General features: G+C 42.1%; 1 long non-coding RNA gene across 1 annotated transcript; it reads right to left on the bottom strand.

Moving 5' to 3' along the window:
- Nucleotides 1–749: 749 nt before the first annotated feature.
- On the bottom strand, nucleotides 750–11,214 carry LOC134466209 (uncharacterized). Its single transcript, XR_010038240.1, has 3 exons — nucleotides 11,047–11,214; nucleotides 10,807–10,938; nucleotides 750–789 (listed from the first exon to the last, which is right to left on the bottom strand). It is a non-coding gene; the product is annotated as an uncharacterized LOC134466209 (long non-coding RNA).
- Nucleotides 11,215–13,829: the final 2,615 nt, after the last annotated feature.

A 13,829-nucleotide genomic window follows, 5' to 3' on the forward strand; every position in this document is an offset into this window, starting at 1 on the left:
GGATGCCTCAGGGTTGCTGACAGCTTTGGCCAGGCCCTGAACAAAGCCATCTGAAAGGGCCCCCTGAACAAACATATACAATGTAATGAGAAGCCAATTATAGGCCCCTACTCTCCATGGGCATGGGACAACTGACCCCTTTGCCCCCCGCTGTCAGGATGCCTCAGGGGACGTAAATGCAGAACTTCTATTTCTGAACTCTGCTCCACTCAAGACTTCTGCCGCTGATGAGTGTTCCAAGAAGGAGTTGAGGTTGCTAATGCCATTAGCCACATACACGCGCGCGCACTCACACATGCACACTGCCAAAGCTTGTGTCCAGTCTTATTCTGACCTTTGCCTTTAAGACTCTTAAGCAAATCCCAGATAATCCTGTCCCAACTCATCAACACAGTCAAATTCTATTGTTTCCGTGAGTGTATATCTGTGCTCTATGATGTCCATCCTCTACTACTGTGTTCATTAGTGAAGTGTATGTGGTGTGACATAAAAATAGGACGGCGCTTCATGGTTATTAGATTCCCCATTACTTAATAATGTGTGAATGTGAAATAGGGATTATAACAGCAAGAGATATACAGTATTTCCTTCTCTTGCTCACACACACACCCACACACAACCACACACACACACACACACACACACACACACACACACACACACACACACACACACACACACACACACACACACACACACACACACACACACACACACACACACACACACACACACACACACACAATTACCTTGATCAAATGGCTTTCCTGGATTCCAGGTACCAGGTTCCTAGACCAGAAAAAAGTACTTTTAAAAATGACAAATAGATCATAGATTATTTCACTAAAAGTGGTATGAAAGTATTAAAAAAACAAGCTTATTTTATTCCATACAAACCTCAACCTCCTTCGAACAGCAAGAGAAAAGAAAGAACATATGAACATACGCACACAGGGCAAAAGGTACTTTGCCAATAGCCACTATCACATAACATGTTACAGAACTATTTGAAAACTTACCCTATATAGATCACTCACCATAAAACTGCACATACTTACTTTATTTTTTGTTTGAATTTAAAATGTGTTTCTTACATAGGCCTACAAATGTCATTGTCAGGAAGCCAGACTAATTAGGCTATGTGTCATGACAGAGTAATTTAACTTGTATACTATTAACTGGATTTACAAAGTGGTTTTATGGTGAGAGATGTAATAAATGTACATGTGTGTTCACATGACAGACATAGAATTAATTTTTAAAATGATTGTTTTTAAGGAAAACTTCAAATGGACAAACTGCCACTTGATTTATAATAAGAACTGATAAAGTATGTACGATGAATTTCTCTGAAAAGGGACAGAAACTTAAGTTAGACAGGCAGCATGTGCAATACACACGGCACACCACACACACACACACACTCAAACACTAATGGAATGCGTGTGTAAATTGTCCGAAAGCAGAGGAAATCCCTTTGAAGAGGCCTCTAATGCATATCTGTTCACACTTGTATTGTTTTTCTCACATAACAAACATCTGAAAACACCTCACACATGCATACATAGGAAATGCGCTGTTTCCTGCAATTGTTCCTGCACCACATGCACAAATTATAATTGTGTATGCTCTTTTGTGTATGTGATGATGCCCATACAAAAAGTATGCAAAATACAAAGTACAGCAAGACAAAGTTTGTTTACGCTAATGCCTGTTGTAATGATGTATTTATTATTGTATTATTATATATGTATTATTTGTGATTTCAATTTGTTTGCTGCATCACATGCTAACATTTAATTAGCTCCAGTTAGGAGGCTTATGTTAGGAGGCTTATGACCTGTTTATCTACGCATGGAAATATTACACAAAATCCCCTAATCACTCCATGGCACAGTGGTTAAATTACCCATACCATGAATTCCCAGGTGTACAATAGGGTACCATCACTAGGTTTGCGGGTGTGCTGTGCCAGCCAAGTGAAAGAGCCTTCCCCATGTTTACCCCCGATACCTGGGGATGACGCCAGATGGGGATGACCTCTACCCTTCGATACAGATGGTGTCAGAACAAGGATGGCTTGCAGTCAGAGCACACCTAATGTGTGTGCTAAATGATAAACCCTCAGGTCAGGTTGATCACAATGCAGTGATACCAATGATGGGTGAGGCCTTGATAGGAGAAAGTGGGACGCCTGAGGTTGTGTGCAGCACATGGGTGCATCTCCCGAAGGGAAAGGCAGCATGATGGACTACCTGTAATTGCTACAGTTGTGGATATGCTCTGACTGTCGTGCCAATGATCCTGAACATTAAATGATAACTTCTGCCAATTTCAATATGCTGCTGTATTGCTCACGCTACCCTTGACTTGCCAGTACCCGGTGATGCTGCATTTTTCGACTCAGCCCTTTCCGAGATCTGAGCTACTCTAATGAGGGCAGATTTTGTTTACATTAAAAACTTTCTTAACATAGGCCTACTCCAAATATTATCCCAAAAGGTATTGCTGTTTGCTAGTTGTCTGCTGATATTGGATGTTGTTAGGAATAAATCGAGAGTTTTAAAAAAAAAAAAAAAACGTAAACAAACGCCTGCCCACATTACAATAACCAGGCTCTCAGAAAAGGCTGAAGAAAAAAAAAATCTCAGGTACTGACAAGTCCAGGGTAGAGTGAGCATTACAACTGCATGTCGAAATTGGCAGAAGTTATCCTTTAAAGTCGTGGCGGGGTGGGCTCCCCCACTTTCATATAAATCATTATTTACAATGTGTCACAGAAGTGGGTACACCCCTCACAATTCTGCAGATTTGTTAGAATATCTTTTCATGGGATAACATTAAAGAAATGTCACTATGACACAATGAACAGTGGCCAGTGTATAACCTATATAACTGTATGAATTTATTGTTCAGTCAAAATAATTCAAAATACAGCCATTAATGTCTCACAAAAGTGAGTGCACCTCTATGTTAAACGTCAATAGAGAGGATCATGATCTGCTTCAGTAGTCACAGTACATTAAAATTCAGCTTCCCAATGATGACTGCATTCATGCAGCTCCAAACCATGTCAGTCCCACTACCATGCTTGACATGCTTGACCCTTTTCTTTGTACTACTCACTTGGTTATCACAATACATGCTTGACACCATCTAAAACAAATGTGTTTATCTTGGTGTTATCAAAGACAAACAGACTACGGATATGGATTGCTGGAAGCCTGGAACCATACTAGTATTCTTTCTTATCCAGAATTATCAGGGATTAAAGCAAAAAAAAGTAATCTGACTGAACTTTTTTACCGGTTAGGCACCCGATCGAGTATCACTCCGTAACCCTACGAAAACCAATGTAGCCAGGCTCTGCCCTCATGACGAAACATACATGCAAGGAATGGTGCCAGAGCCAGCGGCATAGGCAGACGGGGCAGTCGCCCTAGAGCAGAATAGGCCTATGTCTTGAGGGCGCCAGTAATACCAAAAAGTACCACAGAATTAGAACTTCAACCAACATAAATCTTTACACTTCACATGAACAATGAATATTCATTATACACTCAGTAGACCTATATAGACTCAGTAATGTGTACCTGTAGGTACTAGATCAGATGTGCTCAATCAGATGTAGGCCTACAATGCTATGTTTACAGATGCCAATTTCTAAATACAAAAAAAGGAAAGAGGGCGGGCAGGCCTAGGCCGCTCGCTCACCAGATTGACTAGAACTGGCCGAGAATGGAGGCATAATGGATACTATATCAGACTGCAAAGATTGAACTGAAATTTGGGGCATGTTTTGGTTATTTCCTCTTATTTCTACCCATTGTTTATGAATTGTTCACAACATCATGCAGAATGGATTCACAATGAATGCTGCTTCAAAATGGTAGCTGATCTCACAGAATTATTGACTTGGAATTGCAATGTGTTGATACAGTGAGTGATCCCATTATGGTTTTTTTTGTTGTAGTAGTAGGCTATATTTTGTCTTTCACATTAGAATGGGCAAACACTGTTCTGGTGAAAGCACTGGTGCGCATTGCTTGCAGTTGTATTTCTGACATTTAAAAAGCCCTGATCATAGCAATCAGAGGGAGAAAACTAGCTTTAATTATTTGTATGTTTTTCACCCTTCGGCCTTTTTCAGTATTCATCCTGTTACAAATAACTTCTTGACGTTTACAAACAGGGTGCGGTATGTCTACCTCTGTGTTCTACCGTTTTGAAAACTACTGGCTACTTTTTTGCTTCTCGATGTGCGGTGCCAAGCACACGCTTACCATTGATTTAAAAAATGTCCCCGATTCTTCCTATGCGCACGTGTTCTACAAGCTGACAGGACGCAGCAGACACGACAGTCACAGACATACGCCTATCGTTTACAAAAGTAACACACTTTGCCAAGCTTGTCGCGCAGCTTTCCACTCGAATCAAGGCAAATCACCCACCCATCAGTCCTGAGTGCGCAGTGCGCAAATAGGCTACTGAACTCAAACGAAACGCATAGTCCGAGAAGATGGGCACAGACGTTGAGCCACTCAAAAACAAGCGCACACACAACTGTTGCTGCTGCACACTATTCCAGTTAGCAGAAATAGCGTCACACAGTAACCAGCCTTGAAAGTGAAACAAACGTCGAAACGGCATTTATCGACCATGAGTCCACCCATCAGAACACTGCTTCCCAGAACAAGACGTGGCATAAATTGGCTCTGCCAGGGATAGCCTATCCGTGACCCAAATGCAACCCATTTTTAACTTATTTCTTGAATATATATATCGGCAACAACAAAGTTAATCTGCTATGAGTACAGATGAGACTGTGAATTATCCGTTGTCAAAAAGACAACTAGCTCTACAAGCAGCCAGTCAAACGCGTTAAACTTTGAGGATGAAACGCATGGTAGGCTATCCTAGTTAGCTGCCATAGTCGTCCCATTGGGGCTATGATGAATAATGCTAGTAAGAGTCACAATGCTTAAAAGGCAAACCCTTCATGAAAAGGACATCATACGCAGTCGAAGTAAACTATTCATTTTTTTTTCTAAATATCTGCCACGGCAGGTGCAATGATATGGAAACGTCACTGCACTTTATACATTGTATTACAATTATTTTCTTTTCTGCCATCAGCAACAATTTTGGCTATTTATTTTTTTAATCTCTCGCGCTGCGCTACCACAGAATGGTTGACCGCTCGTGTACTTTTTTTTGGAACACGGAAGAACAGGGGATGACCCAAAACTAGGCTACTGATGAGTGAATGTTGTATCACACCGCCAATGGTGGAGTGTATAGCCTAACTACATCCGTAGGTCTACACCAAACACACCTCTCGTCCCCTTCTCATGACCAGGAGTGCTCTCGATTTGAGTTCAGTTGGAAAGTAAAAATTGTAAATTAATTGACATAAATTATACGGACGGAAATCCGTCCAAACGAAAATCCAGTTGACGGAATTCCGTCGTAGCGACGGAAAACTTTAATCCCTGAATTATACTTTAGCCTCCTCTGAGAAGCATTTGGAGGCTTTTGTCACCACCATCAGACACAAAACCTGACATCTGATGGAGGTGACTAATATCTACTGTACTCTTTAACATAATATGCATAGTTTGTTCACATTAGCCATATTGTTTTCCTGTTTTTTTAGGTAATTCATGCCCCTTCTTTCAAGAATCAGTGATGTACAACTTGTGTACATGTACAATTTCTACATGATACACTGAAAAACAACATAATTCCAACTGAAATGAGAAGCCTTGCGGTCAGCAACCTGCCACTTCAGACACCATGGGGAGTTAACTGTTTTGCCTTCCTCTCTCGGAGGAAGCCACTGTGTACAAACGGATGGTCGTTTTTGCTGAAGTCAGCATGGAATGCTTTGTGTGTGTGTGTGTGTGTGTGTGTGTGTGTGTGTGTGTGTGTGTGTGTGTGTGTGTGTGTGTGTGTGTGTGTGTGTGTGTGTGTGTGTGTGTGTGTGTGCGTGTGTGTGTGTGTGTGTGTGCGCGCGTGCGCGCGAGAGCATTTGTGTGAGCACGGATCTATCATACTTCTCAGGAGCAAGTCCTAAGGTTTCAACAGCACACTGTGGCCACAGTTTGATTCACATCATATTTTCTCGGACACATTAGCGTCACATTTCAGGTGCTATGCTATTTGGAAACAAGGTACAATATTACATGCGTGTGCAAAAAAGGGCTTCGGTGAGAAAGCTAGCTTTTGGTAGATAGACCATAGATGAACACAAGGTGTCGTGTTTAGCATGGCCAGCCTAGGGTGCCACCGTGCTGGAAAATATTTTGTTGGCAAAGATGTTATTTGGCTGCTACCCACCACAGAATAGTTTGTGGATCACCATGTCACCTATTGATGTTCATTCAAGGAGTGTTACCCCCAAACAAACAATGGCATTGATCAAATTGAGCCATTTGCTCCAATAGACAGGGATGGTCAATGCGACCTCAAGTGTTCTTTATCTGTGATGAAACTCAAATGACCAAAAGCTAGCAATCTAAAGACCATTTTTGTGCATGGTTGTGGCGATTATTTTCCTGAAGTTATAACTAAACCCTGCACCTCATACAGATTACTTTTACACTTTTTTAAACAAAATCAAATGTAAAATAAAAAAACGAGTTATTAAGTGATTGGATTTAAACATTACAGAAATTAAAGGATGTATAAAGTTTTCAAAATCGTTCAGTAATACAGCTAAATGTAGCTGGAGTTGTGTTAAGACACACATTAAAATAAATAGAGCATTCAGGAACAGCATGCTGTCAATGGGAGAGCAATGAACCTCAAATCAGTTTGGCACCACCCCTTCTGCACCTCTATGCTTTCTGATGTTTAAAAGTTGCAATAATCCAAAACTGTTGGTATATGGTTATATACCCTTAATCTTTTCCAGCAGACAAGGGAGTAAAGCTAGGTTTACTCCATAAATTAAAGGGGTGAATGGCGCAAGTTTGTGCTAGTAAAGGGCTGGCTTCAATTGACCTTCAATTTGCCTTCTACTTCTGGGTGTATTCCTGGGGCCTTGACTTCTATGCTGGCACCACATGAACACTATGTAACAGGCCTTCATCACTTGATGTCAGACACATTCGAACACTGAACTTTTCCTTGCATTCTAAGCAGGCCAAGTGACCTAGACATACACATGTAGACACCATGATTTTCTTGCCTGAAACTGGTAGTTGTACATCTCTGGTTCAAAAGGAACTTTTCTGACATGACGACACAGTGTAAAAGGCTAATTTGACAAATACCACGGGTGGGGCCCCATAAAAACACACAAAAAAGGCAGAGATAGCCTCCTTGGTCAATGGAGTTTATCACAACATTTTGTGCAGAAATATGACTGAGCCAGGATAGCTCCCAGAGAAACTTACAATGAATTGGGTATAAATTTAGTTTCCCTATACCAGTGTTTCTCAAACTTTTTTCAGGCCATGGACCACTTGGTCCCAATTTCTTTTTTCAGGGTACACCTGTCAAATGAATTTGTCACTTTTTAAAAGAAATTAAAGGCCTATCTTATTGTTATATTTAGCATTCTAATAATGTCACAGTTATAGGCTGTGTCCCCTTCCTCTCCCTCACACTTCTTTTATTGTGGGGGACTGGGGGTCCCACCTCAGATTCAAGGGGATTTTAAGAACTTTTCCTCACTCTCTCTCTAGAGGGACACTCTGAACAATTCCATGTGCACCCTCAAAAGCCAGTGTTAAAGATTTAGAAAATGAGAGGAAGTGGTAGTAATGGGACAGGGCCACAGTCTGTGCTGGCTTGTCTTGGAGCTCTATTTGTAGAAATCCTTTGTGGACCACTTCAGCTCTCCCATGGACCACTTTCAGAATCACTGCCTCAAACTGATGAGGGGTTGAAATGTCTTTCCCAAGGGCATGGCTTAGAGGACAGGAGGAAAGACTGGTCCAGCCCACAATGATACAAATCAAACATATGATCCTCTAATCTCAACTCCCCAAATGTAATACACGTTCCCATAGGTTCCCAGCAACATAATAACATAATTATTTTTTCCGTTTTTCAACTCAACCTTGTTTTACATTGTCTGGTCCCACACTTGTTGTAACTGTTTGTTTTGTTCTTTTATTCTGTCTGTTGTAATGTAAATATGTGCTGCTGCTGCTACTGCCTTGGCCAGGGCTCATTTGAAAAAGAGACATCCATGTGATTTTAGTTCCCTTTGAAAGGTGAAATAAAAAAACTGAATTAAAACTAAAACTGAAACTGAAACTGAAACTGAAACGGAATAAACTGCCCAATTGTTCCCTTTAATACCAAACTGCATGCTGAAACACAATAGTTAGTCAGATATCATGTCATATCAACTACGTTGGCTGAGAGTGGTGTGGAGTGTATTGGACTTTAGTGCCACAATGTTCAACAGATAGGCTGAATGTTTCTGTAAATACTCGCGAGCAAAAACTACTTGTTGCCTCTAATGGCTATGGAAAGCATCAAATCGACACATCTTGTCTCCATCTCAGGCCTTGTGGTGGGTGCATGTCACCTCAGGAACTGAACATCTATCCAACACATCTCAGAGAGCTGGAGATCCACACACAGCTCACACTTGTAATGTTTGCCACTCAGTTCCATACCCAGCCTCTATATTTTGCTTAAATAATACACAATGTTGTTCTCTCACTGGTAAGCTACACACACTTTGTCATGTTAACACACTCACTCATTAAGTCACAAACTAACACACAGTCAAAATGACCCCATTTGTTTCAACCACACACCCTTTCCATTACATTACACTTAGCTGACACTTTTATTCAAAGCGACTTACAGTTATTTTAGGTGCAGGGTATTGTTTACAGGCCCTGGAGCAATGTGGGGTTAGGTGCCTTGCTCAAGGGCACTTCAGCCATTAATGAAGGTCCCAGTAAGGGTGGGATTTGAACCCGCAACCCTCTGATCTAAAGGCCAGCACTCTTAACATTGAGCCATGTCTGTCCCACTCCATAGCCTTTCCCCTCTCTGTCTGTCTCTCTTTCTCCTAGCCATCCCTTACTGTTGTTTTATACTTGGGAGGACAGAAGTAACCATGTTTACATGAATTGAGATGTCACCTTGGAGCAATTGCGTAATCTCGATTAAAACACTTCAGTGCCGGTTAGCAGACAGCAGATCCCTTTACCCCCTATCCTCGTCCTCTGCGGTGTGCAGACCGCAGGTAGATTACGATGGACTTTCAAAGCCTGTCAGCTCCAAAATGCTTATTCACATGCTCATGAAACATACAGAGAACCAAATCATATAAATATCAAACAGCATTTGTCACCTGACTGATTTTAGGTAGCGTGAGCACACAAACATATGAAAACTCAGCTAATTGAGACGGTAAATGTCTATTTCTGTGAACATCTACATGATGTGATGAAAATCATGGCTCTGGGTCAAGCAAATTCAAGGGGGTGATGAGGTGTGTCCCATCCCATGATTGTATAGCTCTTTGGGTTAAGTACGTAGAAGTTCGTCAACTTTGCATATTTTCCAATATTTGAAGAAAATGTCATTTGAACGTGCCGCCAAAACACATTTCAACACACATTTTTACCAATCAAAAATGTATATTCTTGAAAGTGTCTGTATATGCTGTATTGCTACCCCCCCCCCCCCCTCTTTCCCACTCTCTTCTTGCCTCTCACTCTCTCTCCCTGCCTCTCTCTCTCTATCTGTGTCTAAAGGTGGTGGTGGTTGAGGTATAAGCAGGCCATGCTGCTTCATCAAATGAGCGGCTGGGTAATTAGCACACCCATTCCCCAATCAGCTTACCTGCTTAAACCTCACAGTGCCCTGTCACAAGGGCAGAAAGTAATCTCTGATGCGTACTGCATGGTTGTGTGTACATCAGTGTGTGCATGTGCTGGTGCCCACATTTTTCTTTGGCACAGGGCATGTAAACACTTTGCAGCAGTGGCTCATTTGGCAAAGCCTGGGTGTATTGTCTGTTTGGTGTTACACCCATGTGATTGCACCTTACGTAAACAGCATCATTAGCTGACAAAGTTTGTCACACATAAACAATGGAAATGTGCAATCAAAGGATCTTGCAAGTGGACCACCCAATATAGTGTGCCACTGTTGTTGTACAAATATCACGATAGTAGGCTGCAAACACTGATAAGAAATGCATCTTCCGAGGCCAGAAAAAATATAATATAAAAATATATAGTGTGCGCCATTGCTCATATTTTCCTCAAAAACCTTAGCAGTAGCCTATACCATTCTCTATGATAAATAAGACAGAGAAGACAGAGAGATGCAAGCGAGAGATAGCTGGTACACGAAAATAATTCGCAACCTGTGCCACTTATTCAACATTTATAAGTAGCCACACAGTTCGCTGCATCTCAAATCCTTGTCACATAGAGTCTTCTCCAAATTCTCTTCACATGCTGTAGGCCTATATCGAGTCTATTTATGAAGTTTAAATGCCTTATTCAGACACCAGAGAGCACACTGTTCTCAACATTAAACCGGCGAGCTTGTTTAAGCTTAATAACCCGTGTCAACTCCAAACATCGCGAGGTAGGCCTATTGCCTTCACTCTGTGATATAACACGTTAACTAGGCTACACACGTTGTAATAAAACATTAAATTCACAACAAAATGGAGAATTAACCATCAGTAGCCTATTATTTGCTATCGCATCATGGCATCATTCCCTTCATCACGCACACAGACGCGCGCGCACATACACGCACGGACACAGACAGCATGAAATACCGCTAAAAACAAACATAATGAACAGCACGTACGTCTCGGAATTTGTCCCATCTGCCGCCGAGCCATTTGTCATCCAGAAAATTGCCATTGTCTGGACGAGCTGCCGTTCCAGTGACCTGTCCGTATGTGAACGCACACAGACACAGCAGCACTGGCCTCAGCATCTGCGGAGAGAGGACAGAGAACGTTGAGTCTCAGTTCTGCAGATAGGCTAGACACAACGCGTTCCAGCGGTCACGGATGGGATTTAAGTAAAACACAAAGGTTATCACCTTGATAGGAATATCACTCATGTGCTGGCTCAAAAGGGCAGTCGTTCAGTGCCCTTACCACCGCCTGTTTCTCCGCTTCTAGTGATTCACCACGACTTCTCTCTTTCTGCACAGGGCGCAAGCACGGGATCATTGGGACTGTGTGTCGTGCGCGCGCGCTGCTCCTCCTCTCGATGAAATCCAGTGCGATGTGTCGATCTACGTAGCCCACACAAATAGGCCTACTCTTGTTTATCCTAGCATTTCGCTGCTATAATTTTGTACTTATCTGATGTGCGATGACTGTGTCGTATGTGCCAGTGCATAGTGACTGACTTACACTAGCATGAATCTCGTGACAATAACAAATGAGCACGAGCTCGTTAGGTGCATGCTACAACATATCACCTGGGTGTCATGGATCATTTCTGTTTCAGACGCGACCAAATAAGAGGGAGCGCCTGCAGTCTGATTTACTTCACTTTTGAGAGAGAGAGAGAGAGAGAGAGAGAGAGAGAGAGAGAGAGATTGTTTATGGGCGTTTGCAATTTTTAAATAGAAACAATGTCCATTAGGGGCTCATTCGAAATTTGCTTAGGCCTACGCACGAAAAAACGACAAAACTACTGAAGTTGTTTTCCATGGTCACGTTCGGATGATCAGTGGTGTAGTCTACTTTTTTGAAGTGGGTATAGGGCCTACTGTATAGGCCTATTTGAGCATTTTTGAAGTGGGTATACTGTAGGCCTATATATTTGTGCTATTCAAAATAATGGATCAATCAATTTTAAGTGGGTACTGAAATCCTTGAAATTTAGAAGTGGTACTCCGTATACCCGCGTTCTAGACTACACCACTGGTTCGGATAGGTGAGAGACTGACGTGGAAAAGTGAAGATCTTCACGCAAATGCTTTCGTCATTTGGCGATACCTGGAGGCAATGCAGCGCAACAACATGTAATGTAGCCTCGCTCACGGATCATGACAATGGTATTAGGCCTGGCTATAGGCCTATTGCAAAATGCAGACAGTCAAAAGCAGTGATGTAGTGTAGGCCTAAAGCAGGGGTTCATAAACTTTACCAAGAGCCCCCCCCCCAGATACCGGTAGATTCCAGCCAAGGGCTATTTTTTCTGCGCACCCGGTTCGATGAAGTTGATGCATCCTTTACTTATTTTTTCTTTATCACTGTGTTGGACATTGTTGCCAGTGTTGCAACTGTACACTGCGCCTAGATGTCTTGCTTATTATCCAATTTGCCTTGTTACCTTCCTATTATTTAATGTTGCTTCTAGGCCTATTACCTTGTGTTTGACAATGTTGTCAGTGTTGCAACTGTACACTGCACCTTGAGGTCTTTTGTTTACTTTCTTGCTATAGTGCAGCAGCTAAGCAAAACAATCGTTCAGTTTGTGATACAAGCATGAAATTTGGTACACATGTCGCCAAAGGCATTTCAAAAAGATTTAGATATGGAGCCATCATGAATTTTCAACCTGGTGCCCATGTCAGCCATTTTTCGAAATGGCCACCAGCAAAAACGGTTTTCTGATGAGTAATGAATATAATATGACATTTTAGACATATTTAGCATTCATAGTACTTGGTAAATGCCTTATGGATAATTTAAAAGTTGTCATGAATATTCAAGATGGCCGCCATTTTCAAGATGGCAATAGACGGCAAAAAGTCGCTAAATCGGCAACACTGATAGTATCACTGTTTCTTTCAAGAGTTATTATCCATTTTGTGAACATGTGATCTAATGAACATAACAATTCCTATATCAGCAACAACTGAACCATTTGATGAATGGACATGTAATACAGTGGATGTTTAAGCACAGCCAGGGCACACTGGCAACACCACTGCCGTGAAAGTCGGCATGGGGTTCAGTGCCAGCTAAATACACTCCGCCTAATAATGCCATAGTTTCTGTCATGTGCTGGTTGTGGTGATGGTTTAGTGCTAGTGTAGTTTAGTTTCCTAAATGCTATCTAATGTTAGCCCCACATCCATGTAGTTTACATTAGATGTAGTTAGATAGCCGCACCTGAATGGACAGGATGTGCCAGCGCGGGAGAGCCGAGCCAAGGGTAACGGGGCTTTGAATGACTGTCATATAGTTACCCGGATGGTGTACCAAGGACACACCCAAGCATAGCTCAAGCGTTCAGGGTAGGCCATTTCACTGTCCAGAAGACTAAAAAAGTGTTTTCCTCCATGGCCATTGACCAGGCCCATGAGCAGATGAATGCTTGCATCAAGGGAGATGGTGGTGCGGTCGGCCTTACAGACAACTCATCTGCTTTATTGCGATGGATGGTAGCAGGACCTGAAGTTGCCCGATGCATACAGGAGTTTGAGATTGGTTCCAAGAAATCAGATAACACACGTCACCATGACCAAACAACAAGTGTTCAGGTTGCATTTATCAAAGATGTACGCTCTTTGGTCGGTGCAATGGAACATTTTGGAAATCCATTTGAAGAGGAAAGCAAGGACCTGATTGTTCTCCACTCAAAGGAACTTGCTGGACCTTCGGCTGCTGAGACAGTCAGAAAGGTGAAGCAGATAGGAGAGCTCCAATTTGAAGCTTTCACTAGAGAGTGCCTTATTGATAGAACGAAGCCAGTGGATGACACCATACCAAGAAATACGATAAAGGTATTTGGTGCGTCAACTGTGCGGAGTATATCAAAACAAAAACAGAAACGGGCCTCTGTCAAACAGGACATGGTGCTCTTTTCAAGACTATACATTGCTTGCCAGACCAGAGATGGAAACCTAGATGAGTTCTTTCG

The sequence above is a fragment of the Engraulis encrasicolus genome, chromosome 16 (assembly GCF_034702125.1).
Source record: "Engraulis encrasicolus isolate BLACKSEA-1 chromosome 16, IST_EnEncr_1.0, whole genome shotgun sequence".
In the NCBI taxonomy this organism is placed as follows: domain Eukaryota; kingdom Metazoa; phylum Chordata; class Actinopteri; order Clupeiformes; family Engraulidae; genus Engraulis; species Engraulis encrasicolus.